Genomic DNA, 23,541 nt, shown 5'->3' on the forward strand with positions numbered 1-23,541 from the left:
ATATTCGGTTTGCCAAATTAATATTTAGTCTTTTACGAACACATATATAAAGCGTTTAACGAGTCTCTTCTGCTTAGTAAGGTAACACGCAACCTTTTAAACTACACCTCAACTAAAATCGCGTCAATTATTATAAATTCTAAAACTTATTGTTTATAAATTCTGAACTTATTGTCTCCGCCGTAGACAAAAAACTGAACAATTCATTGGCAGGTTTGTAAACATGCTTAAGGCAATGTTGAACCCAAAAAAAAGTATTTTGCACTAATTGCCTGGTAGATAAACTTATGTTTTCATGTCAAACGCGTAGCGTACGTCTTCGCTTGACGTCACAACTGATTCGGTGTATGCGGCAAAACTGCCGAATCTTCGGTTTCGACCGAACCGAAATTTAGCCGATTCGGTACATCACTAAAAAAACTCCCAGCTTTAAACTTTGCGTATATAGTCTAGGCATTTGGATTATATGTTTTCGATTGGACGATTTTTTTCTTTAAATGATTTTTTCTTTTTGGGACAATTTTTTTGCTTACATTTAGACATGTTAGCTGTAGTGAGTTTGTATATTCAGTCAATTTTACAATAATTAACATTATGTAGCGACCTCACTACCGAAACGTGCTATTTGCCTTTTTCTTTTATCGCCATTGCCTCTTTATAAACGCCGATTTCGCGTTGCTCTATCTCTTACACGTTTCTAACATGACTCGGACATGGCGCCGCTGCTCAATAAAGCTTCGACCGCTTCATTGGTGACCCCGCGACTCTCAAACGGACTTTGAAGGTCATGGAACACGCTGTGTGTCTCAAGCTTCCCACGTGTTCGCTAACTCAGCCACGTGGTTTGCTTCAGTACGAGCTCGGTTCCAAGATGTGGCAGATAAAACAGTTTCTTCACGTCGACTCAACGTTGGAACTACATCTCAGCACACTGGAACACGCTACAGCCGTGTTACTAATTTTCTTGTTGGGACGGCCTCTGCAACAGATGCGTATCAAGTACAACGCCGACTTCAAGCATTTGCGATTTCCTGGCACAAACAAGCAGCGCGACTCCTGCACGTGCCTCTGGACATTTGATTTGTTTGAACGGCAGCCTGCAACAGTTGAGTACAAAGCACACGCACAACGCTTGCTTCAATCGATTGCTCTACCCGGCACGACCGTGCAGCGCGACTCCTGCACTTGCCTCGGGATATTCGATTTGTTTTGCCCGATGAAGACCCGACTGATCTTCATTACTTGGCTGAAAAAGTAACCGTGTTGTCGCCATTACGTGCACCTCAAGCTTGCTCAGAGCACCGCTTTGCTCTGCTACTCTACGTCATTCCGAAGTGACCCAGCAAACACGTGCAGCGCGCCTCCCGAACTAGCCTTCCGAACACACCTCTTCGGGCATTAAAAACCAACCCGGTTTTTGGATGAAATCCTCGCTCCGCCCGAAACCGCCAGTCATCTGTCCTCCACGAACACTGTTCACGCGGCACATGTCTGAGGATAATTGATTGGATTTTTGGCCAATGAAGTACCGACTGTTCTGCGTAAATTGGCTCCAAGGCAGCTGAAATTTCTCTCCGTGTGATGTTACGTTACCCACTGGCCATCGTAACAAAAGCCCGCTTCTGGAGGGGGGTCCTGTAGCGACCTCACTACCGTGTTCGCTCATGCGCATCGAAACGTGCTATTTGCCGTTTTCTTTTATCGCCATTGCCTCTTTATAAACGCCGATTTCGCGTTGCTCTATCTCTTACACGTTTCTAACATGACTCGGACATGGCGCCGCTGCTCAATAAAGCTTCGACCGCTTCAATTACATACTTTCATTTTGTTTATTTACTTAGTTTATAAGTCCTTAAAGTTCCCCTGTGGTTTTTGGTGCAAGTGAAATTCTTGTAAAACTGAAATGCATTAGGAAATAGCATTGACATATCGAGTTTTGCAAAAATATGTAAAAATATAGTTTCGAAATACAATAAATAAGTAACTTTTAACAGTTAAGAAAATAAAAACCGTGTGGTCAAAAATTGATGCCTCGTTTCATTAAAAAACAAACATTACTGACAGTTCACATAATTTGAAAGTAATTGATGTTTAAAGGAGATTCGATTGTGAACAATTTAAATTTAATTTTTATATATGATATCATGAGTGTGTAAAATAGGAAAAGGTTTAGAACAAATGTGAATATACTTGGAAATTCCGAATAGCCCTAGCACGAGTTTAAATAATGCGAATTGTTCCGTTAAGTATTTGTTTGCTTTTTATTTTGATCCTCGGTGGGCGGGCAACGCTTAAATGCGTTGTGATCACAATGATTCATGAGCTGCCTGTTTCATTACAAGTCTGTGGAATCATGTTATTTTCTGTTTTCTTTTCTGCTCGGCAGATTTTTTATGATTTCAATTTAGTTCAACTCAGTGGTAACTAATGCCTCTTAAAAAGATTGTTTTCAAATACAAACAACCGAGACAGGATTAAAACTGTGAACAGAAAGCGTTACACTTACCACCCGGCCATGTTAACGTAATGTGTAAGAAATAGATCGTTTGATGTTATTCACAATAGTGTAGCGAAATTTTGTTTACTTGTTGTTGTTGTTTTTTTCACGGGGTTTGAACCCAGGACTCTCCCGGGGACGAATCCCGATCAGGGTTTTCCCTAAATCCCTATGTCTGTATATGGGTCAGGCGCGCCAGACCTTTGTCACTGTCACATATTGTTTATTCTTTTTCGTTGTGTCACCTTAGTTACGTTTGTGTTATGGCACCCTCGCTGCTTTCCCTTTGTGGTGATTCATTTGTAAAGCGTTGATTGCGCCGGAATGTGCCTTCGAGTTCCGCATGCCTTGAATAGGGCGTCGCTAGTCCTTTTTCTCTGGGCGCCGTGAAACGTGATGGTGTTTGTGTTAGTATTGGTGGAGGGTTGCCACGTGCCCGGTGTAGCGTTGTTTTTTTTACATTTTTTCAGCGCCCATAAGCTAAACCAGTGTGCGGGAGTAATTGGCCTCAGTGGTAAGCCGTTATTGGAGGGTTCTGGACCGGTTTCGAATTAAGTAATTAGGCTTGGTGTCTCAGACCGATTGATCAGGCCTGCCGAAATAATTCGGTAACAATAGGCAAACACAATTTTGCATACTGAGCAACCAAACAAACAAAATAGTAATTTGCGCAAAACATGGCTTATAGCGACCCTTGTCGATGTGGAATTACGTTTCTAACTGATCATTTAGTTTTGCAGGTGGTTGAAATCAACGCTGTTTGCGTATTTTTGCCTTGTCATCCTATGTTTTTAGGAAATTAAAGTTAAAAAAATATTTGGATGACAAAGCTAAAACCTGAATTTATCTGTGAAATTAACAGGGTTGTAGAACAAGGTTAATTACTGCATTCTAAACATAACTCATTTTCCTTGACATTGCATTCGGTATGTAAGTTATAATCAGTTTCCAAGTTTCTTTAATTTGTATCAAAAAAATAACACAATATTATTTCAAATTTGTTTTATTTGTCTGAATTTATTAGCACCCAAAAGTGATTTTTGAAGTCTCTGATGCTATTGGTAGCCTTGTTGTTGAAGCTGAAACAAATAAGTAAAGTAACATTTCATTTTTTGCAACAAATCCGAAGCCAGAATTTCTTTGAAATTGCAACAAACTTTTTGAAGTGAAAGTGCGGTATCATAAATAAATAAAAAAATTCCAAAGGAAGTGCAATCTGTTTAAAAGGGGCTCGAATATTAACAATTTTAAATATAATTTATCCTTAGTGAAGCGTTTGTACGCGGTTTTTATAATCTCTTGTCTGTGTAAATAAGAGTTGTAATTCACTGTCGGTCTCATTAGTGCTGCAGTTTCATCAACTTTGGGTCTTAATTTGTTGTTTGTTAAAAATCGTTTGCAAAATCATGTACAACAAAATATAATCAAGAAAACTCACCAAGAAGTTTACACCAAATTGCGGCGTTGAATCTCATCAACGATGTCGTTAACCAAAGCCCTTTCCAATGCTGCTTCATCCATCACTGGAACAAAAATAAAATGTAAATTCAAACAAAAGTATAGATCTACTATCTACGACAGAATATTTAAGACAATGAAAACACGACAACAAAATGATTATAATTGTTTTTCTGAAACAATATTTTCATAATGGACCATTTGTTTTATTTTTTTATCTTTGCAGCAGGGTTTTCTTAAATATTTTTATCAAATAATCTAAATAGCATTTTTGTGACTAAAATAGATCACATTTTATAGCATTGTTTTTCTGAAACACGTCAACATTTAAGTATTTAACACAACATAAGAAATTTGAAAAGAAATACCTGAGCCCTGCTGTTGGTCGCCTCTAAAACATAAAGAAAAGCAAAAGTGAATATTTTGGAGTTTTGTTCAGCTACAAACAAATAATCCTTTCACAACAAAAATATAGCAACTTTACATCGACACACTGCTATGTATATCTTTTTAATGAAATACACATGCCAATATCGTTTGTTGTGCAAAATAATCTGTTTGGGATGTAACTTTTATAACTTAATATTTTTTTTCTATGTTTTTCTTTGTTTCAAATATTTACCTGTTAATTACAAAAATAAAAACAATTTACTTACATGTGGTGTGCAAGTAAATGCAACCCATGCTTTGCAAGTGAGCTAAAGAAACCTGCTTCTGTGGTCGCCAAGCACAAAGTGGCAACCAGAAAAATAGACAGACACAGCTTGTTCATGATGATAGTTGAGTTGTTGAAGTTGAAAACTTACTGATGACTGAAACCCATTCTGCTCCTGGTTTTATAGAGATTTTACTGTTTACATTGACTGTTAAATTCTGTGAAGATTTGATTGACAACCTTCTGGCATTCAGCCAATAAAACAATTATATTTCTTTCCTTGAAAATCATAGCCATTGATGCAGACAATTTTCTAAAAGAATTGTATTTTATTCATACAGTACTTAAATTGTTTGAATAGTTTTCTTTGTTTGAATGGGAATAATAAAAGCGGATTGTTTTACTTATTGGAATTGTCTTTGATAAAAGCTTAATGCTGCATAACAGTCGGTTCATTATTATTTTGAGGAATTGTTTGGTAACAATGCGTATGCGCAAACGCGTTGCAAAAATAATTCATGGAACTCTGCTTTGACTTAATACAAAAATTCATTACTATTGTTCGTCATCTTGGAAATGTTCTTGCTGCTAAAACAATGCTATTAAAATTCCTAGTATATTTTGAGCTAACAGTTATCAAACAAAAACGGCTTCAAACGATTAAAAATATCAATTGTATGGTTAAAACGCAAACTGAAAAAATAAGCTGCATCAATGGCTGTGATTTTCAGAATTAGATTGTTTTATTCTTTGAATGTTCGCTGTTTAGATTGACAGTTAAGTTCTGTGAAAAAAACCATTTGGAAACCTTCTATTGATTTTGAATCGTTGAGTTCTTTTATTTTTAAAGACCAAAAATAGAAACGTAATGTTGGATTTTATAGAAATTTTTTCAACTTTAAATTGTTTGCTAACAACGCACTCCACAAATTATTTGTGAAGGTTCTTGGCTTTAACTTGATACAAGAAGGCATTACTATTGCTAGCCTTCTTGGAACATTTTCTTTGGATAAAAGAAAGCCATTAAAATTTCCTGCAAATTTCGTTTTAGAATGTGCTTTTCCATGATTGTTGATCTAAACCAGCAATTCTTGACTTGTGGGTTAACACTCTTATAGGCGTACATCGACGATTTGTAGGATTAATTTTGTTGTATGTTTTAATTTTGTGACGTCATTCTTCCACGACGACAAAGTTGTCAAGTTTACTTTTATGAAACGTAAATGTTTAGCAAAGACCTGAATATTTTGTGGCTCGTTCTCAGAGAAATTTATTGGAAGTGCCTATATATTTTATGCTGTTTAGTCACTTTATACAAACGGGTGCCCATTAGTAAAACCAGCTTGTTATCTCTTTGCCTTAGTGGTGGGCTGTTATAGCAGGTTTCGAATTGGGGAGGCAGTTTGTGCAAGTAGGGTTTGGTGTGTCGTTTTGGGTTTGACATCGAAAAAGTCTTTTAGCCAAATTCTTAGAGCTGCCAAAATAATTCTGTAACACTACTATTTCATCCATTAAAGTAAATACACTCTTGTACTCCATGCCAAGCATTTACTAAATAGCTTTTGCAAAAAAGGATTCGAAAATGTCGTACTTTTATAACCATGTTTCAGGTGCACACGCTGCAAATCTAACATTTTCTGTTTCAACTGTTTCAATTTGCACCAAATAAACACAATATTCACATTTTTTTATTTGACAGAATTTATTAGCATTCAAAACCGTTTAGTAGTCTCGGATGCTATTGGAAGTCTTGCTAAAGCTGAAATTCATAAGAAAAGTAGCATTTAAAGTTTTGCTACAAAAAGCCACAGTTAAACTATTCTTTTTTTGTAAAAATGCAACAACCTTTTAATAATTAATATTTTGCAATCATAAATAAAATTATTTCGAAAGGATGTGCCATGTGTTGAATGGGGTTCAATTATTGACAATTTTTAACTTAATTTTTCGAGATTGAAATTTTTCCCTTGATTTCAATGTTCTATTGCCTGTGTAAATCCGAGTTGTTATTTAGATCGGGTTTAAGTTTGAATAAAAGAGTTAATTAGAGCCTGAAATCACACTTGGCTTTATTCCTGCCAAAACTTTGTCAAATTTTGGGCCTAATTTGTTGTGTAAGTAAATTCGATAATGCAAATGTGTACAGCAATGTACCATGGCATCTCACCAAGCCAAAGTTAATGTATTTCAAATTTTGCATTACTACTAGAAAACATGTTATAATGGTTCTTTCAGCGAAACACGTAAACAATTAAGTCTTCAACATAACATAAAAATACGAAACAAAATTATTTTGGTCCTGTTGGATACCCCAAAAACACATTTGGCTAACACGAACTTTATAATTTTTAAAAGTGTGACATGCAGAAGTTGTAATTGTCACTGATTCAAATGTTTGGAAAACGGTGACTGTAATAACTTCATGAAAACAACAATAATAGTTAAAGAACTTTTCAATTGAAAAAAATCTCAGCTCAAGAGTCACCAGGAATTTTAATAACGTATTTTCATTTGCAGAATTTTTGTTAAGAAGGCTTTCAATTGTTATACTTTCTTGTATAAAGCTAAGTCGTTCAATGATTAATTTGTGCAGTTCGTTTGGTTGTACGCATTGTTAGCCAAAAAATCTGAAAAATATTATTAAACTAACTGTTATCCAGTATTGAATAGTCTCATACAAAATATTATTAACCAAAGAAGTTAAGATTTCATCAAAACAATTCTATGAAGTACTTCTATTATTCTTTTCAAAATAAAAAGGACAATTTAACGATTCAAAATCAATAGGTTTGCCAATGGTTTTTCAAAGAATTTTAGTGTCAATGTAAACAGCCTGGCATTCATAGAAAAAACAATCGAATTCGTTTTCTGAAAATAACAGCCATTGATGCATCTCATTTCTTTTAATTTTGGGTTTCAACTATACAATTGCTATTTTCAATCGTTTGAATTGTTCTTTTCATTTTGAAAAGAATAATAGAAGCGCATTGTTGGACTTTATAGAAATGCAATCGTTTTTTGACAAAAACTTCTTTATTTAATTGTATTCCGTACAATAAATTTAACAGTTGCTTCATTATTATTATTAGGAGTTGTTTGGTAGCGCAAATTATCCATGGAACTTTTTTTTCGTTTGTTTCTTGTTACAAGAAGGTGTTTCCATTGTTTGACATCAACCAATAAATATTTTTGCCAAAAACAACAACAACAACATTAATCATGATTTGGTGAATTTTATCATTATTATGTTGTACTAAACTTTATGCCCTGTGTTAAAAAATTCAATGTACTTTTATATTATTATCATTGAAAACGTTTCATACGAAATATAATTGATCAAAGACTTAAAGCTTTAATGAAAAACATTTCCATGAAATCAAACAATGCGCTTAAGCGCAATAGAGTTCTATTATTCTCTCCAAAATAAAAGAACAATTGAAAATCAATAGTACTTGTTGGGTTGAAATAGAAATTTAAAAGGAAATGAGCTGCATCAATGGCTGTGATTTTCTGGAAAGGAAAATGATTGTTTTATTAAATGAATGGCAGAAGGTTGTCAATCAAATCTTCACAGAATTTAACAGTAAATGTAAACAGCAAAATCTCTATAAAACCAGGAGCAGAATGGGTTTCAGCTATCAGTCAGTTTTCAACTTCAACAACTCAACTATCATCATGAATAAGCTGTGTATGTCTATTCTTCTGGTTGCTGCTTTGTGCTTGGCCAGCACAGAAGCATTCTGGCCCTTAGGCGACGTGTCTTCAAATCCCAAACACTTTATGTGAGTTGTTTGTTTGCTTTTTCGAAATAGCCCGAAAAATAAGTTATTCAACAAAAAGCTTAAACGATTGACGTGAAAGTCACTTCGAAAGTTCGTTGTAAAGCACCACGAATACTTAACCAATTTATATGTTCAGTTAAACAATTTTTCACAACTGTGTGTTAATATATGGCAGATATAATTCGGTTGGTATAAAATAACTAGGGAGCCTTTTTGTTTGTAACTGAACAAAATACCCTTATGCCTACTTTTCTATTCCTTTTTTTGTTTTGTTTTAGGGGTGACCAACAACGGCAAGGTAACTTTGTTTCGTATTCTTACGTTATGTTAAAGACTAAAATGTTTACGGATTTCCCTAAAAAAAACATATTATTGACGCATTTTTGCAAAATATAAAGTATTTTAATTTTAGTTACAAACGGTAGATCTCTAATATTTTTGTATTTTTTGTTCCAGTGTTTGATGAAGCAGCTTTCGAACGGGCATTGATTAGGGACATCGTTGATGAGATGCAACGTCGCAATATGGTGTAAATGCCTTGGTAAGTTGCCATGTTATATTTGCTGTACACAGTTTCATCAACGAAATTACTTAAACAACAAATTAAGCCCTAAAGTCTAAAACTGCGGCACTAATGAAACCGAGCGTGAATTCTAATCAAGCCTGTTTTCTTTAAGCTCAAACCCGATCTGATCTACAACTCTGATTGAGTTTCCAATATGCAGGCATTGAAATCAACGTTGTAAAGGGTTTCGAATATGGGGCTCCAATACTACCCGAACCCCAATTTGGCCTTTATATTAAACTCAGCCCAAAATATACCCTAAAGTTACAAATGAGGCAGAGTGTGAAGTAAATCCCCTAATCAAATCCGTTTTATTACATGTTTTTGCCCAAACTCCGTCTGAATTAAAACAAAGTCTACCTGATGCTCGCAAGCGTGCAAAATTTTAATTCAGATAAGTTTGAAAATACAAATGACAATAAATTTTAAAAAATTCGAACCCCATTAAACAGATTTTACTCTCTTTTAAAGTATTTTTTTTCTTTGTTATAACAAACTTTCTCTGTTAAAAGTTTAATGCACTTTGAAAAAGAAATATTTCCAGCTTTGGCTTTTGTTTTAAAACTTTTATTTGGAAATGTTACTGATATTAATTTTAATTTTTATTATTTTTACTATGATTTATTTTATATGTTCCAGCTACAACAAGGCTGCCAATAGCATCAGAGACTACAAAATCACTTTTGGATGCTAATAAATTCAGACAAATAAAAATAATTAACAAAAATCTTGTGTTATTATTTGGTGCAAATTAAAATAAACTATAAACTATTACGAAACTGACATGTGCAGCATACGAGGCAGGCAACGGTGCTTGTGATTCGACATTCGGCGGATTCTCCACTGAGCCTGCGTAGCTCAGTTGGTAGAGCGCGAGTCCTGAAAAGACTCCTGTCGTGGGTTCGAATCTCACCGCAGGCTAGATTTTTCTAGCCTACGCCTTGCCATATGGTGGTGAATGCTTGGTGACTGGCTGATTCGGTATAACGCCAATGGGCCTGGCGTACTATGATTTCTACATGAGTGTGCCGTGATCGCTGGTCTGCATAGACGCTTCAGGGCTGATCCCAGTTATGAATTTATGTTCATCTTAACTGAAACTATAAACTAATTATAACTTACAAGTCCGAACGCAAGCTTAAGGAAAATGACTTAAAATGATTAGAATAGAGTAATTTAAACTTCGCCTACAACTCATTCAACTTACAAGATGAAATTTAGGTTTTAGATCTTTCATCGTATTTTTACCTTTAAGGCCTTAAAAACAAAATATGACTAAGGAAAAATAAGGACATAATATTGCTTACACCCATCTGTGAAAAACACGGGAAAAGATAATGTTTAGTAAGAAACTTCATCGACAAGGCTCATATAAGCCACGTTTTGCGCAAAATGCTATTTAATTGTTTACTTCGTGCAAATATTTTAAACGATCCGTTCCGGAACCAGTCGTTCGCTTCGATTGACTTTGTGTCAAAAGTTATTCGGAATTTCCAAGTATATTCGGATTTTGTCCAAACTCCAAACCAGCGGTTCTCAAACTTTTTTAGCATGCGGCGCATTAAAGAACTAAAATTTCCTTCCGCCGCACACTTGGCAGTTAAAAATAACAAACAGCTATTAGGGTTGGTTGAGGTTTAACAATAATAATGACAATAAAACTGTAACTGATAAACTCAGTTCCTGAGACCCAGTCCCACTGCCAATTTGAATACCTGTGCTCTTAATGCCATCTATTGGTATTTAGCAAACTTTGTCTGTTATGAGTTCTCATGTTAGAAGCTCCATCCATTACTGTTTCAGTCGATACACGGATATGCCGTAACGTGATTGGTTAATTTGTTTGTTTCATTTTTATCCTCGGTGGGCGGGCAACGCCCGAATGCGTTATACTCACACTAAGTCCGCCGTCGAGCTGTCTGTGTTATTACAGGTCCGTTCATCATTTTTTATTTGTTTTCTGTATTAGGCAGTTGGTGACTTCAATTTAGTTCAACCCATCGGGAACCACTAGGTTGGAGCAATGTCGCTTAAGTTTCTTGCTCAGGGAAACACAAGCGACCGAGATGGGATTAGAACCCACAACTTTGTGAACAAGTGATTGTTTGTTTATTTTCGCTGAACCATCTTATGTTTGAGGCTTTATAGGCAACCAAGAGATTGTGATGACAAAGCAAAAACCTAAACTTCAACGTAAGCCAAGTTTAAATGACTTCATTCTAATCATTTTAAAGTCATTTTAATAAAATCGTTTCTGACTTGTAATTTATAATTAGTTTCTAGATTTCCTCAATTTCTACCAAAAATAACACAACAATATATTTAATTCTTTTTATTGTTCTAATTTTTTTAGCATCAAAAAGTGATTTTTGAAGTCTCTGATGCTATTGGTAGCCTTGTTGAAGCTGAAACATATAAGTAAACAAACATTTAGAGATAAATTTTTGTAACAAAAGCCAAAGCCAGGAATATTTTTCGTCGAAGTGATATTTTTAAAAGTTAAAGTGTGTGATCATAAATAAAAAACATTTTATAAGGAATTGCCATTTGTTTGAATTGGGGCTCGAATATTAACAATTTTAAATTTAATTTTTCGTCAAAAAATTTTGCACCATGTTTTAAAATTCTATTTTCTTTGTAAATCAGAGTTGTAATTTAGATCGGTTTTGAGTTTGAAGAAAACAGGCTTGATTAGGGACTGAATTTACACTTAGTTTCATTAGTTCCACAGTTTTATCAACTTTAGGGCCTAATTTGTTGTTTGTAAAAATTCATTTGCAAAATCATGTACAACAAAATATAATCAAGAAAACTCACCAAGACGTTTACACCAAATTGCGGCGTTGAATCTCATCAACGATGTCGTTAACCAAAGCCCGTTCCAATGCTGCTTCATCCATCACTGGAACAAAAATAAAATGTAAATTCAAACAAAACTATAGATCTACTATCTACGACAGAATATTTAAGACATTGAAAACAAGGCAACAAAATGATTATAATTGTTTTTCTGAAACAATATTTTCATAATGGACCATTTTTTTATTTTTTTTTATCTTTGCAGCAGGGTTTTCTTAAATATTTTTATCAAATCATCTAAATAACATTTTTGTGACTAAAATAGATCACATTTTATAGCAACATTTTATACCATTGTTTTTCTGAAACAGGTCAACATTTAAGTTTTTAACACAACATAAGAAATTTGAAAAGAAATACCTGAGCCCTGCTGTTGGTCGCCTCTAAAACATAAAGAAAAGCAAAAGTGAATATTTTTGAGTTATGTTCAGCTACAAACAAATAATCCTTTCACAACAAAATATAGCAACTTTACATCGACACACTGCTATGTATATCTTTTTAATGCAATACACATGCCAATATCGTTTGTTGTGCAATATAATCAGTTTGGGATGTAACTTTTATAACTTAATATTTTTTTTTCTATGTGTTTCTTTGTTTCAAATATTTACCTGTTAATTACAAAAATAAAAACAATTAACTTACATGTGGTGTGCAAGTAAATGCAACCCATGCTTTGCAAGTGAGCTAAAGAAACCTGCTTCTGTTCTCGCCAAGCACAAAGTGGCAACCAGAAGAATAGACAGACACAGCTTGTTCATGATGATAGTTGAGTTGTTGAAGTTGAAAACTTACTGATGACTGAAACCCATTCTGCTCCTGGTTTTATAGAGATTTTACTGTTTACATTGACTGTTAAATTCTGTGAAGATTTGATTGACAACCTTCTGGCATTCAGCCAATAAAACAATTATATTTCTTTCCTTGAAAATCATAGCCATTGATGCAGACCATTTTCTAAAAGAATTGTATTTTATTCATACAGTACTTAAATTGTTTGAATAGTTTTCTTTGTTTGAATGGGAATAATAAAAGCGGATTGTTTTACTTATTGGAATTGTCTTTGATAAAATCTTAATGCTGCATAACAGTCGGTTTATTATCATTTTGAGGAATTGTTTGGTAACAATGCGTATGCGCAAACGCAAAAATTGCAAAAATAATTCATGGAACTCTGCTTTGACTTAATTGTATGGTTAAAACGCAAACTGAAAAAATAAGCTGCATCAATGGCTGTGATTTTCAGAATTAGATTGTTTTATTCTTTGAATGTTCGCTGTTTAGATTGACAGTTAATTTCTGTGAAAAAAACACATTTGGAAACCTTCTATTGATTTTGAATCGTTGAGTTCTTTTATTTTTAAAGACTAAAAATAGAAGCGTAATGTTGGATTTGATAGAAATTTTTTCAACTTCTTTAAATTGTTTGCTAACAACGCACTCCACAAATTATTTATGAAGGTTCTTGGCTTTAACTTGATACAAGAAGGCATTACTATTGCTAGCCTTCTTGGAACATTTTCTTTGGATAAAAGAAAGCCATTAAAATTTCCTGCAAATTTCGTTTTAGAATTTGCTTTTCCATGATTGTTGATCTAAACCAGCAATTCTTGACTTGTGGGTTAACACTCTTATAGGCGTACATCGACGATTTGTAGGGTTAATTTTGTTGTATGTTTTAAGTTTGTGACGTCATTCTTCCACGACGACAAAGTTGTCAAGTTTACTTTGATGAAACGTAAATGTTTAGCAAAGACCTGAATATTTTGTGGCTCGTTCTCAGAGAAATTTATTGGAAGTGCCTATATATTTTATGCTGTTTAGTCACTTTATACAAACGGGGCGCCCATTAGTAAAACCAGCTTGTTATCTCTTTGCCTTAGTGGTGGGCTGTTATAGCAGGTTTCGAATTTGGGAGGCAGTTTGTGCAAGTAGGGTTTGGTGTGTCGTTTTGGGTTTGACATCGAAAAAGTCTTTTAGCCAAATTCTTAGAGCTGCCAAAATAATTCTGTAACACTACTATTTCATCCATTAAAGTGAATACACTCTTGTACTCCATGCCAAGCATTTACTAAATAGCTTTTGCAAAAAAGGATTCGAAAATGTCGTACTTTTATAACCATGTTTTAGGCGCACACGCTGCAAATCTAACATTTTCTGTTTCAACTGTTTCAATTTGCACCAAATAAACACAATATTTCACATTCTTTTTATTTCACAGAATTTATTAGCATTCAAAACTGTTTAGTAGTCTCGGATGCTGTTGGATGTCTTGCTAAAGCTGAAATTCATGAGAAAAGTAGCATTTAAAGTTTTGCTACAAAAAGCCACAGCTTAAACTTCTTTTTTTATTCTTTTTTGTTAAAATGCAACAACCTTTTAATAATTAATATTTGGAATTATAAATAAAATTATTTCGAAAAGAGGTGCCATGTGTTTTATGGGGTTTGATTATTGACAATTTTTACCTTAATTTTTCGAAATTGAAATTTTGCCCTCGGTTTTAATGTTGTATTGTCCATGCAAATCCTAGTTGTCATTTGGATCGGTTTAAGTTTGAATAAAAGAGTTAATTAGAGCCTGAAATCACACTTGACTTTATTCCTACCAAAACTTTGTCAAATTTTGGGCCTAATTTGTTGTGTAAGTAAATTCGATAATGCAAATGTGTACAGCAATGTACCATGGCATCTCACCAAGGCAAAGTTAATGTATTTCAAATTTTGCATTACTACTAGACAGAAAACATGTTATAATGGTCCTTTCAGCGAAACACGTAAAGATTTAAGTCTTCAACATAACATAAAAATACGAAACAAATTATTTTGGTCCTGTTGGATACCCCAAAAACACATTTGGCTAACACGAACTTTATAATTTTAAAAGTGTGAAATGCAGAAGTTGTAATTGTCACTGATTCAAATGTTTGGAAAACGGTGACTGTAATAACTTCATGAAAACAACAATCATAGTTAAAGAACTTTTCAATGGAAAAAAATCTCAGCTCAAGAGTCACCAGGAATATTAATAACGTATTTTCATTTGCAGAATTTTTGTTAAGTAGGCTTCCAATAGTTATACCTCCTTGTATCAACTCAAAGCTAAGACGTTCTATGAAATATCTGTGCAGTGCATTTGGGTGTACGCATTGTTAGCAAAAAATTCCGAAAAATATTATTAAACTAACTGTTATCCAACATTGAATAGTCTCATACAAAATATTATTAACCAAAGAAGTTAATCTTTTATCAAAACATTTCTATGAAGTACTTCTATTATTCTTTTTAAAATAAAAGGACAATTGAACGATTCAAATTCAATAGAAGGTTTCCAAATGCTTTTTTCACAGAATTAAGTGTCAATGTAAAGAGCGAAATCTCTAAGAACTTCTGGCATTCATAGAAAAAAACAATCGAATTCGTTTTTTGAAAATTACAGCCATTGAAGCAGCTTATTTCTTTTAATTTTGCGTTTCAACCATAAAATTTGCTATATTAATTGTTTGAATAGTTCTTTTTTTTAAAATAGTTTAATAGAAGTGAATTGTTGAACTTCATAGAAAAACTGAACTTCTTTAATTGATTAATTATATGCCGTATGAAAAGTTTCAATGCTAGATAACAGTTGCTTCATTATTACACCCAAATGCATTGCACAAATCATCAATTGAACTTTTCAGTTTTTTTCTTGATACAAGAAGGTATTTCTAGTGTTTGACATTAACGAATACATCTTTTCGCCGAAAAACAACCATATTAATCGTAATTTGTTAAATCATATCATTATTGTGTAGTACTGGACTTGATGCCCTGTATTAAAGAATTCCATGCAATTTAATGCTATTATTAGAAACGTTTCCATCAAAATATTATTGATCAAAGACCCATTGATCGAAAAGCTTTTATCAAAAACGTTTCCATGAAATCAAACAATGCGTTTAGGCGCAATAGAATTTCCTCTCCAAAACAAAAGATCAATTCAAACGATTCAAAATCAATAGTAATTGTATAGTTTAATATAATTTAAAAGAAAATGAGCTGCATCAAACTATGATTTTCTAAGAAATGAAATATGATTGTTTCATTGATTGAATGCCAGAAGGTTGTCAATCAAATCTTAACAGAATTTAACAGTCAATGTAAATAGTAAAATATCTATAAAACCAGAGGCAGAACGGATTTCAGTTATCAGTAAGTTTTCAACTTCAACAACTCAACTATCATCATGAACAAGCTGTGTCTGTCTATTCTTCTGGTTGCCACTTTGTGCTTGGCGACCACAGAAGCATTCTGGCCCTTAGGCGACGTGTCTTCAAATCCCAAACACTTCTTGTAAGTTCTTTGTTTGCTTTTGCAAAGTAGCCCAGTAAATAGGTTATGCAATGGAAAGCCTAAGACGCATACAAGATTGACGTGAAAGCTACTTCTAAAGTTCGTTGTAAAGCACCACGAATGCTTAACCAATTTATATGTTCAGTTAAACAGATTTTCACAACTGTGTGTTAATATATGGCAGATATAATTCGGTTGGTATAAAATAACTAGGGAGCCTTTTTGTTTGTAACTGAACAAAATACCCTTATGCCCACTTTTCCATTCTTTTTTTGTTTTGTTCTAGGGGTGACCAACAGCACCAAGGTATATTTGTTTCGTATTCTTATGTTATGTTTAGGACTAAAATGTTTACGTGTTTCGCTAAAACAACCATCAAAACGTTTTTGCTGTCCAGTATTGACGCCTTTTTGCAAAACAGAAAATATATTAACTTTTGTCACAAACGGTAGATCTCTAATCTTGTTGAAATTGAAATGTATGTTTCTGTTCCAGTGTTTGATGAAGCGGCTTTCGAACGGGCATTGATTAGGGACATCGTTGATGAGATGCAACGTCGCAATATGGTGTAAATGCCTTGGTGAGTTGTCATGTTATATTTGCGGCAATATGCAGGCATTGGTATCAAAGTTGTAAGGGATTGGGAACTTTTGCTTCCAGTCCTGCCCGAACCCCAGTTTGGGATTTGTTTTACAATGCGGTAATGCGGCGGAGTGTGAAGTTAAACCCCTAATTAAACCCGTTTTATTACAAATTCATGCCCAAGTCGGTCCGAATTTGTTTTAAAACAAAGCCCACCTGATGCTCACAGGAGTGCAAAATTTTAATTGAGATCAGTTTTAAAGATACAAATATTAAGAAGTTTTAAAATATTCAAATCCTATTAAAGAGATTGTACTCCCTTTCAAAGTATTTTTTCCTTGTGATCACAATCTTTAACTATTTAAAATTGGATGCACTTTGAAAATAAGATATATTTCCAGCTTTGGCTTTTGTTTCCAAACCTTGTTTGGAAATTTTACTTATATCAATTTTATTAATTTTACTATAATTTATTTTACATTTCAGGCTCAACAAGACGACCAATAGCATCAGAGAATACAAAATCACTTTTGGATGCTAATAAATTCAGACAAATAAAAAGAATTAACCAAAAATCTTGTGTTATTTTTTGGTACAAATTGAAGAAAACTATAAACTAATTATGACTTGCAAGTCCGAACGCAAGATTACCGAAAATGACTTAAAATGATTAGAAAGTAATTTCAATTTGTCCTAGAACTCATTTAACATACAAGATAAAATTAAGGTTTTACATTTGTCATACAAATCTGTTTTAACCTTTGAGATCTTAAGAACATAACATAACTTAACAAAAGCAAGCAAACGATATTGTATACCACCTGCGAAAGACATGTGAAAATGCTTAATGAGAAACTGGTTTAGCGCAAAATGCTACTTGCAAATGTTAAGCCAGTGGTTCTCAACCAGGGCCCATGGTTCTCCAGGGGAGCCACGGGTGTAGATTCACCAGAAACACCCACTAAAAGTCATTTTCTTTTTGCCATTATTTCCTGATTTAATCGACTTTTTTTCACACACTATTTGTCTATATTGAGGTTTTTCACGATTACTGATTCTTGTTTAATCTATTCGACCTGTTTAAAGCCGAAATTAGTACCGGATTCCAACACGAGATGGCCATTTACATTTTTAAGGTGACTACAGGTCTCATACTGTGTTTCTTGAAGGAAGCCACGAGGCCCAAAAGTTACTTTTTGAGGGCCACGGTCTACGAAAGGTTGAGAACCATTGTTTTAAACAATGTTTTTACACTATATATTCGGATTTGGTTTAAACCAGTGGTTCTGAACCTTTCACCAACAAATTTTCGCTCCCCTTCTGTAATTGCTTAAATAGAATAGACCTAACCAACCTTAATGATTCAGCACCCCCGCACCCCCTAGGAACAGTTCTCGCAACCCTGGTTAAGAACCCCAGGTTTAAACTTTAATCCAGTGGTTATCAAACTTTTTGAGCATGCGACCCATTTAAGAACTAAAATTTTCTTCCGCGGCACACATCGCAGTTAAAAATAACAAACGTTGTTGAGAGAATGTTAATTTTCAACTTTATTGTGGGGGGTAAGGATGATTTTTATTTCCAATAACTCAAATATGAGCTATGAAACGTTGTTATGCACACCAATATTTATTCTTTAAGTCTTTAAACACCAGTTCGTATTCTCACTTAAAAATGGAAAATATTTTGCGGCACATTTGGAAATCTCTAACGGTACACAGTTTGAGAATTACTGCTATAAACCTTTATCACTGTTTTTAACTGCACAAAACTGTACAATACCAGTAGTACTGCAAATATAGACAACGTTGCAGTTTTTGAAATCGATTTTTGCTTGTATATTTCATCTTAATTTTTCACTCTTGATGAGGTGTCAACAAAATCAACTGAAAATATTTGAAAGCAGAATTGCACGAAAATGCTGACGGTTAGGGCTAATAGGGTTGAGTGAGGTTTAACATTAATAATGACAATAAAACTATAGCACCCAGTCCCAAATGCCAATATAAAATCTAGTGTTGTTTGCGCCATGTATTGGTATTTAGCAAACTTTGTCTGTTATGAGTCCTTATGTTAGTAGCTCTACGCATTTTTGTTTCAGTCGATACCTGGATGTGCGTTTGCCGTAACGTGATTGATTTCGTTTTTATCCTCGGTGGGCGGGCAACGCCTGAATGCATTATGCTCACAATAAGTCCGCCGTCGAGCTGTCTATGTTAAGTCCGTTGATCATTTTTATTTTTTATTTTTTTTCTGTTTTAGGCACTTGGTGACTTCAATTTAGTTCAACCCATCGGGAACCACTGGGTTGGAGAAATACCGCTTAAGTTTCTTGCTCAGGGAAACAGAAGTGACCGAAGAAACCATAACCTTGTGATCACAAGGCGTTTGCGCTAAACACTCAGCCAACTTGGCAACCAAATTGACGTTATGGGTAGCGTTAAACGTCTTAGCATGACAAGCAATGTCAGTCTTTCTCGATCTGGTCGTTCTGTGTGTCATAGAAAAACAAAACAATTTGTTTTCAGAAAATCACAGCCATTGATGCAGCTTATTCTTCACAGCCATTGAAAATCACAGCCATTGATGCAGCTTATTTTGCATTCCAACCATACAATTGCTATTTTCAATTGTTTGAAGCCGTTTTCGTTTGATAACTGTAAGCTCGAAATTTACTAGGAAATTTTAAAGCGTTTTTTCCGCAAACCTTTCCAAGATGGCGAACGTTTTGTATTAAGCTAATGCCGAGAAGTTCCATGAAATATTTATTCAGCGCGTTTGGGTTCGCGCATTGTTACCAAACAATTCCTAAAAGTAATATTAAACCAATTGTTATCCAGCATTCATATGAAATTTAATTAAAAGACTTCAAGCTTTTATCAAAGACAATTCCATTAAGTGAAACAATGCGTTTCTATTATTCATATTCAATCAAAAAGAACAATTCAAACGATTCAAAATCCATAGGAACTTTATAAATTAAATAAAATTCTATTAGAAAATGGTCTGCATCAATGCCTATGATTTTCATGGAAAGAAATATGACTGTTTTATTGGCAAAATGCCAGAAGGTTTTCAATTAAAACTTCACAGAATTTAACAGTCAATGTAAACAAGTCTCTATAAACCAAGGAGCAGAATGGGTTTCAGTCATCAGTAAGTTTTCAACTTCAACAACTCAACTGTCATCATGAACAAGTTGTGTCTGTCTATTTTTCTGGTTGCTACTTTGTGTTTGGCGAGAACTGAAGCTTCGATTTTAAGTCTGTTACAGCACATGCGTGCATTAGACAATGCGTAAGTTATTCTTTAGTAATTGATGTTTAAGTAAAACAATAGATGTTTAGTTAAACAAGTTTTCGAAGCTGTGTGTTGATATATAGTGGGTATATTTTTTGATACTTTTTGTCTGTAGCTAAATAAAAGTTGTATTCCAACTTTTTCTTTCTTTTTTGTTTCAGCGTCCCATCACAAGGCACAAGTAAGTGTGTTTCGTTTCCTTACGTTGATTATAGCAGTGTTTCCCAACCTATGGGTCGCGACCCAAAGTTGGGTCGCCTGAACATTCTGTTGGGTCGCTTGTATTAGTGACAATAAGAGCATCTACTTTTGACTTCGCCCCGTAGCGTTATTTTTATATTTTCCGAGGTTTTAAATTGTTGCCCAATAATAATTTCATCACAATTTGTCGTGATAATGGTTAAAACTGTTTGTGATGTCATAAAGTGATGTGTTAGCTGACAGTTCAGCGTTGTCTGGCTAATAATGCTTCGATTCAGCTCCAAGTCCGGGCTGAATGGAAATGTTTGGTCGAAAAAAACACACTATTTGTTCGCTATAAGGTTATTGATTTGCTAAACTTGCGTAGTAATTTTCAAAAGGCTTTCCTAATTTACAGACAAAAATAGAACTAAAATAGCATGTCCATGGGTCGCGAGAAACCACTAAACAAAACTTTGGTAAGTATTTGGGTCGCGTCAAAAAAGGTTGGGAACTACTGGATTATAGTACGCCAGACCTACTAAAGGCGTCATACACAATCAGCCTTCCATACGGGAATGCTTGGTGACTGGCTAGTTCGGTAAAACGCCTTCACAAGGCCTAGCGTACTATGATTTATACATGAGTTTACATTGATCGCTGTTTTGCATAGAGTCTATGCCATTTTTACTGCCAAGCATTTTTGCAAAATGTAAATATTTTTATGCTTGTGGCAAACGGTAGATCTGTAAGTAGTCTTGTTTTTATTTAAATGTTTGTTTTTGTTCTAGAGCGTGATGAAGCAGAACTTGTACGGGAAATGTTTAGGGACGAGTCGAATAAAAATAAAAAAAATAAAGGAGACATCATGGATCAGATACAAAGCCAATATTGGATGTAAATCCGTGGTAAGTTTTCTCCATGTTTTCGGAGAAGTTGTTGACGATCATGGTTGTAAAGCAAAGGTGGGAAACCTTTTGTATGCGCGGGTTAAAAAGTAATGATATTGTGTAGGAGGGCCGCAACGATGGTCATGCCAAGGTTGTAAACGGGCCCGAAATTGGAGCCCGAACCCGAAAGTAGAAGCCCGAAGCCCGTCCCGAACTCGAAGCGTTTTTGAGAAGCCCGTTTAGGCCCGAAAGTTTGATTGACAGGCCTCTCCATAAAAGCCTACAAAACGTACTACTGTATATAATATAATTAAAAACGGCTCTTTGGGGCTGTTGGGCACTAGATGAAGTCCAGCAACTGGCTACTTAGTTGGGTAATTTTTATCAAAACAAAAAACAACGGACACAAAATTTAATTGTCAGACCTGAATCAAGTCCGTTCGTTCAACAAAACCTAAGCCGAACCCAGCCCTAACCCGGCCCGAACCCGACCCGAAAAGCCCGGCCCGACTTACAACTCTGGGTCACGCAATGACATACGACTGTGGGCAAACTCAACTTACCTCGTAATTGCTTGCTGTCAATATGCACAATATCAAGTGAACTGTACAGTACTCGTTTGCTCCAAATTTAACCTTAAACAGATTTGCTTGGGATTCTAAAATCATGCCCACTCACACAGTAAACTTTAACACAATTCTTAGACGCAGTTTAAAGGCAACACTTGTAGTAGCTTTTGCCCACCCATTACTCCGAAGCATAAATAGCTAAGCCGGCTGAAACTTTTAATTACAGTAGCACATAAGTATGTATTGAGGTGATGTCAAAATAATCGACAAAGAACATAAAATCTCCCATGAACGGGGAAAAAAAGCACAGCAACGAGGTTTACCGCAACATATTATGCATTCAAGTCAAGTCAAATTTTATTTGCATAGTCACTTCATCATTACATTTCCATTGTTGAACGGATACGTAACCAGCAAGGACACCGAAAAAAACCGCAGGTTGTCGAGTCAAGTGTCCTGTTATTTGAATTGTGGTTGAATTCTGTTTTGGGTATGTCCTGCCGTAGGATCGCAACCGACCGCACGAGCCTGGCGGGGTACGTCCGGTTGCATAAGACGGTGTTTGAACCCGCAGGTTCTGCTGGCCAAATTTACCCGCCTAAACGGAAACACCAGCTCGGTTCCGCGGAACGTTTCCTGTGATCGCGTAGGCCAGTGGTTCCCAACCTCTTTGTAGTCACGGACCCCTTTTACAAATTTTAGAAGTCTGCGGACCCCCAACTTATGTTTCACGTTTCTTGAATTATCTGTTATTACGTCTTTGGATCATTTTAATTCTTAATTTTAAAAAAGTTTCTTGTATTGTAGCGGTGAACACAACAAATCGATAAATTTTCTGGTATATATAACTTGACACAACACCCATAAAGTCTATTGTCCATGTGTGTTATGATGTCACAATAGGGAAGACAATCACAAAAGTAATTGTTCCCAATTAAGGTTAGATAAACAGTTTGCACTTGTATGCAGTATAGTAAAAACGGTTGAAAAACTTAAAAATATTTTTCTGTTGGTTATAGATACTAAACATATTTGCCTCCATGGACCCCCTAAACTATCTTACGGACCCCTTGGGGGTCCGCGAACCCCAGGTTGGGAACCACTGTTGTAGAGGGACCCAAATTGTCGTCCGAAACCGGCCCGAATTTTTCTTTGTGTCTAGTATCTGCTTAACTTTCTGTCCGATTGTTCATGTTTGTCTTTTATCCACTTTGTCCCCGTTACTTCATAAAACATTTTTTGTGTTGTACAGAATGAATACTGCGCCTTATATGTAAGCATTAAAAAGTTTTGATGCGAATTTTTGGACTATTTTCAGATTAAGCCATTACCTTCCATCAGAAGAAATGGATAACTTTCCGAACACCTAATGTGATTTGCCACCAACAACATCTTACACGGAATATTTTTTTGCTTATTTGAAACATTGTTTCCTGCATGATATACTTGGTGTATCAACTATTGTTGTTTGAAAAGCATGACTGATATTCAATTGCTTTCAATAATTGGAATACTGTGACTTAGATTGTTTTTAACTTTCTAGAAAAGTTTGATGAAATAAACTGGATTAAAAGTTCGTGGTTAAATAACAAAAAACACTAAAAACATACAGCAAAGCAATCTTAAAGGCTTGCACCAGTTTCAAGTTTTAAACGGTAAAACAAATCTATTCATTTGTTTTTTCTAATTGAATTGTTCAACCGAAGGTCTCGCATAATCAGCCAGTAACCAAGCATTGGGCGTCCAGAGGCAAGAGGTTCGCAAATATTAGACAACGACGGCGCAGCCCGGAGTGCAAAGGCAAGGCCAATAGCACCCGTTAATGGCGTGTAGCCAAGTTTTGTCGAATTTTGAACTTCATACCGCTCCA

The 23,541-nt window shown here is 34.9% G+C and overlaps 5 long non-coding RNA genes across 5 annotated transcripts; 3 read left to right on the plus strand and 2 right to left on the minus strand.

Annotated features, from left to right (window-relative positions):
* Positions 1-3,513: 3,513 nt before the first annotated feature.
* On the minus strand, positions 3,514-4,760 carry LOC145220497 (uncharacterized). The gene is made up of 4 exons (XR_013858202.1): positions 4,612-4,760; positions 4,324-4,346; positions 3,936-4,020; positions 3,514-3,576 (listed from the first exon to the last, which is right to left on the minus strand). It is a non-coding gene; the product is annotated as an uncharacterized LOC145220497 (long non-coding RNA).
* A 3,480-nt stretch (positions 4,761-8,240) lies between these two features.
* On the plus strand, positions 8,241-9,660 carry LOC145217424 (uncharacterized). The gene is made up of 4 exons (XR_013857395.1): positions 8,241-8,392; positions 8,671-8,690; positions 8,849-8,933; positions 9,597-9,660. It is a non-coding gene; the product is annotated as an uncharacterized LOC145217424 (long non-coding RNA).
* Positions 9,661-11,298: 1,638 nt separating this feature from the next.
* Positions 11,299-12,607, minus strand: LOC145220536 (uncharacterized). Its single transcript, XR_013858211.1, has 4 exons — positions 12,465-12,607; positions 12,177-12,199; positions 11,775-11,859; positions 11,299-11,362 (listed from the first exon to the last, which is right to left on the minus strand). It is a non-coding gene; the product is annotated as an uncharacterized LOC145220536 (long non-coding RNA).
* Positions 12,608-15,934: 3,327 nt separating this feature from the next.
* LOC145217456 (uncharacterized) lies at positions 15,935-17,282 on the plus strand. Its single transcript, XR_013857402.1, has 4 exons — positions 15,935-16,150; positions 16,437-16,456; positions 16,646-16,730; positions 17,219-17,282. It is a non-coding gene; the product is annotated as an uncharacterized LOC145217456 (long non-coding RNA).
* A 2,624-nt stretch (positions 17,283-19,906) lies between these two features.
* Positions 19,907-23,115, plus strand: LOC145217418 (uncharacterized). Its single transcript, XR_013857394.1, has 4 exons — positions 19,907-20,029; positions 20,194-20,213; positions 21,004-21,120; positions 22,990-23,115. It is a non-coding gene; the product is annotated as an uncharacterized LOC145217418 (long non-coding RNA).
* Positions 23,116-23,541: the final 426 nt, after the last annotated feature.

This window comes from Phallusia mammillata, chromosome 3 (genome assembly GCF_965637545.1).
Source record: "Phallusia mammillata chromosome 3, kaPhaMamm4.hap1.1, whole genome shotgun sequence".
NCBI lineage: Eukaryota > Metazoa > Chordata > Ascidiacea > Phlebobranchia > Ascidiidae > Phallusia > Phallusia mammillata.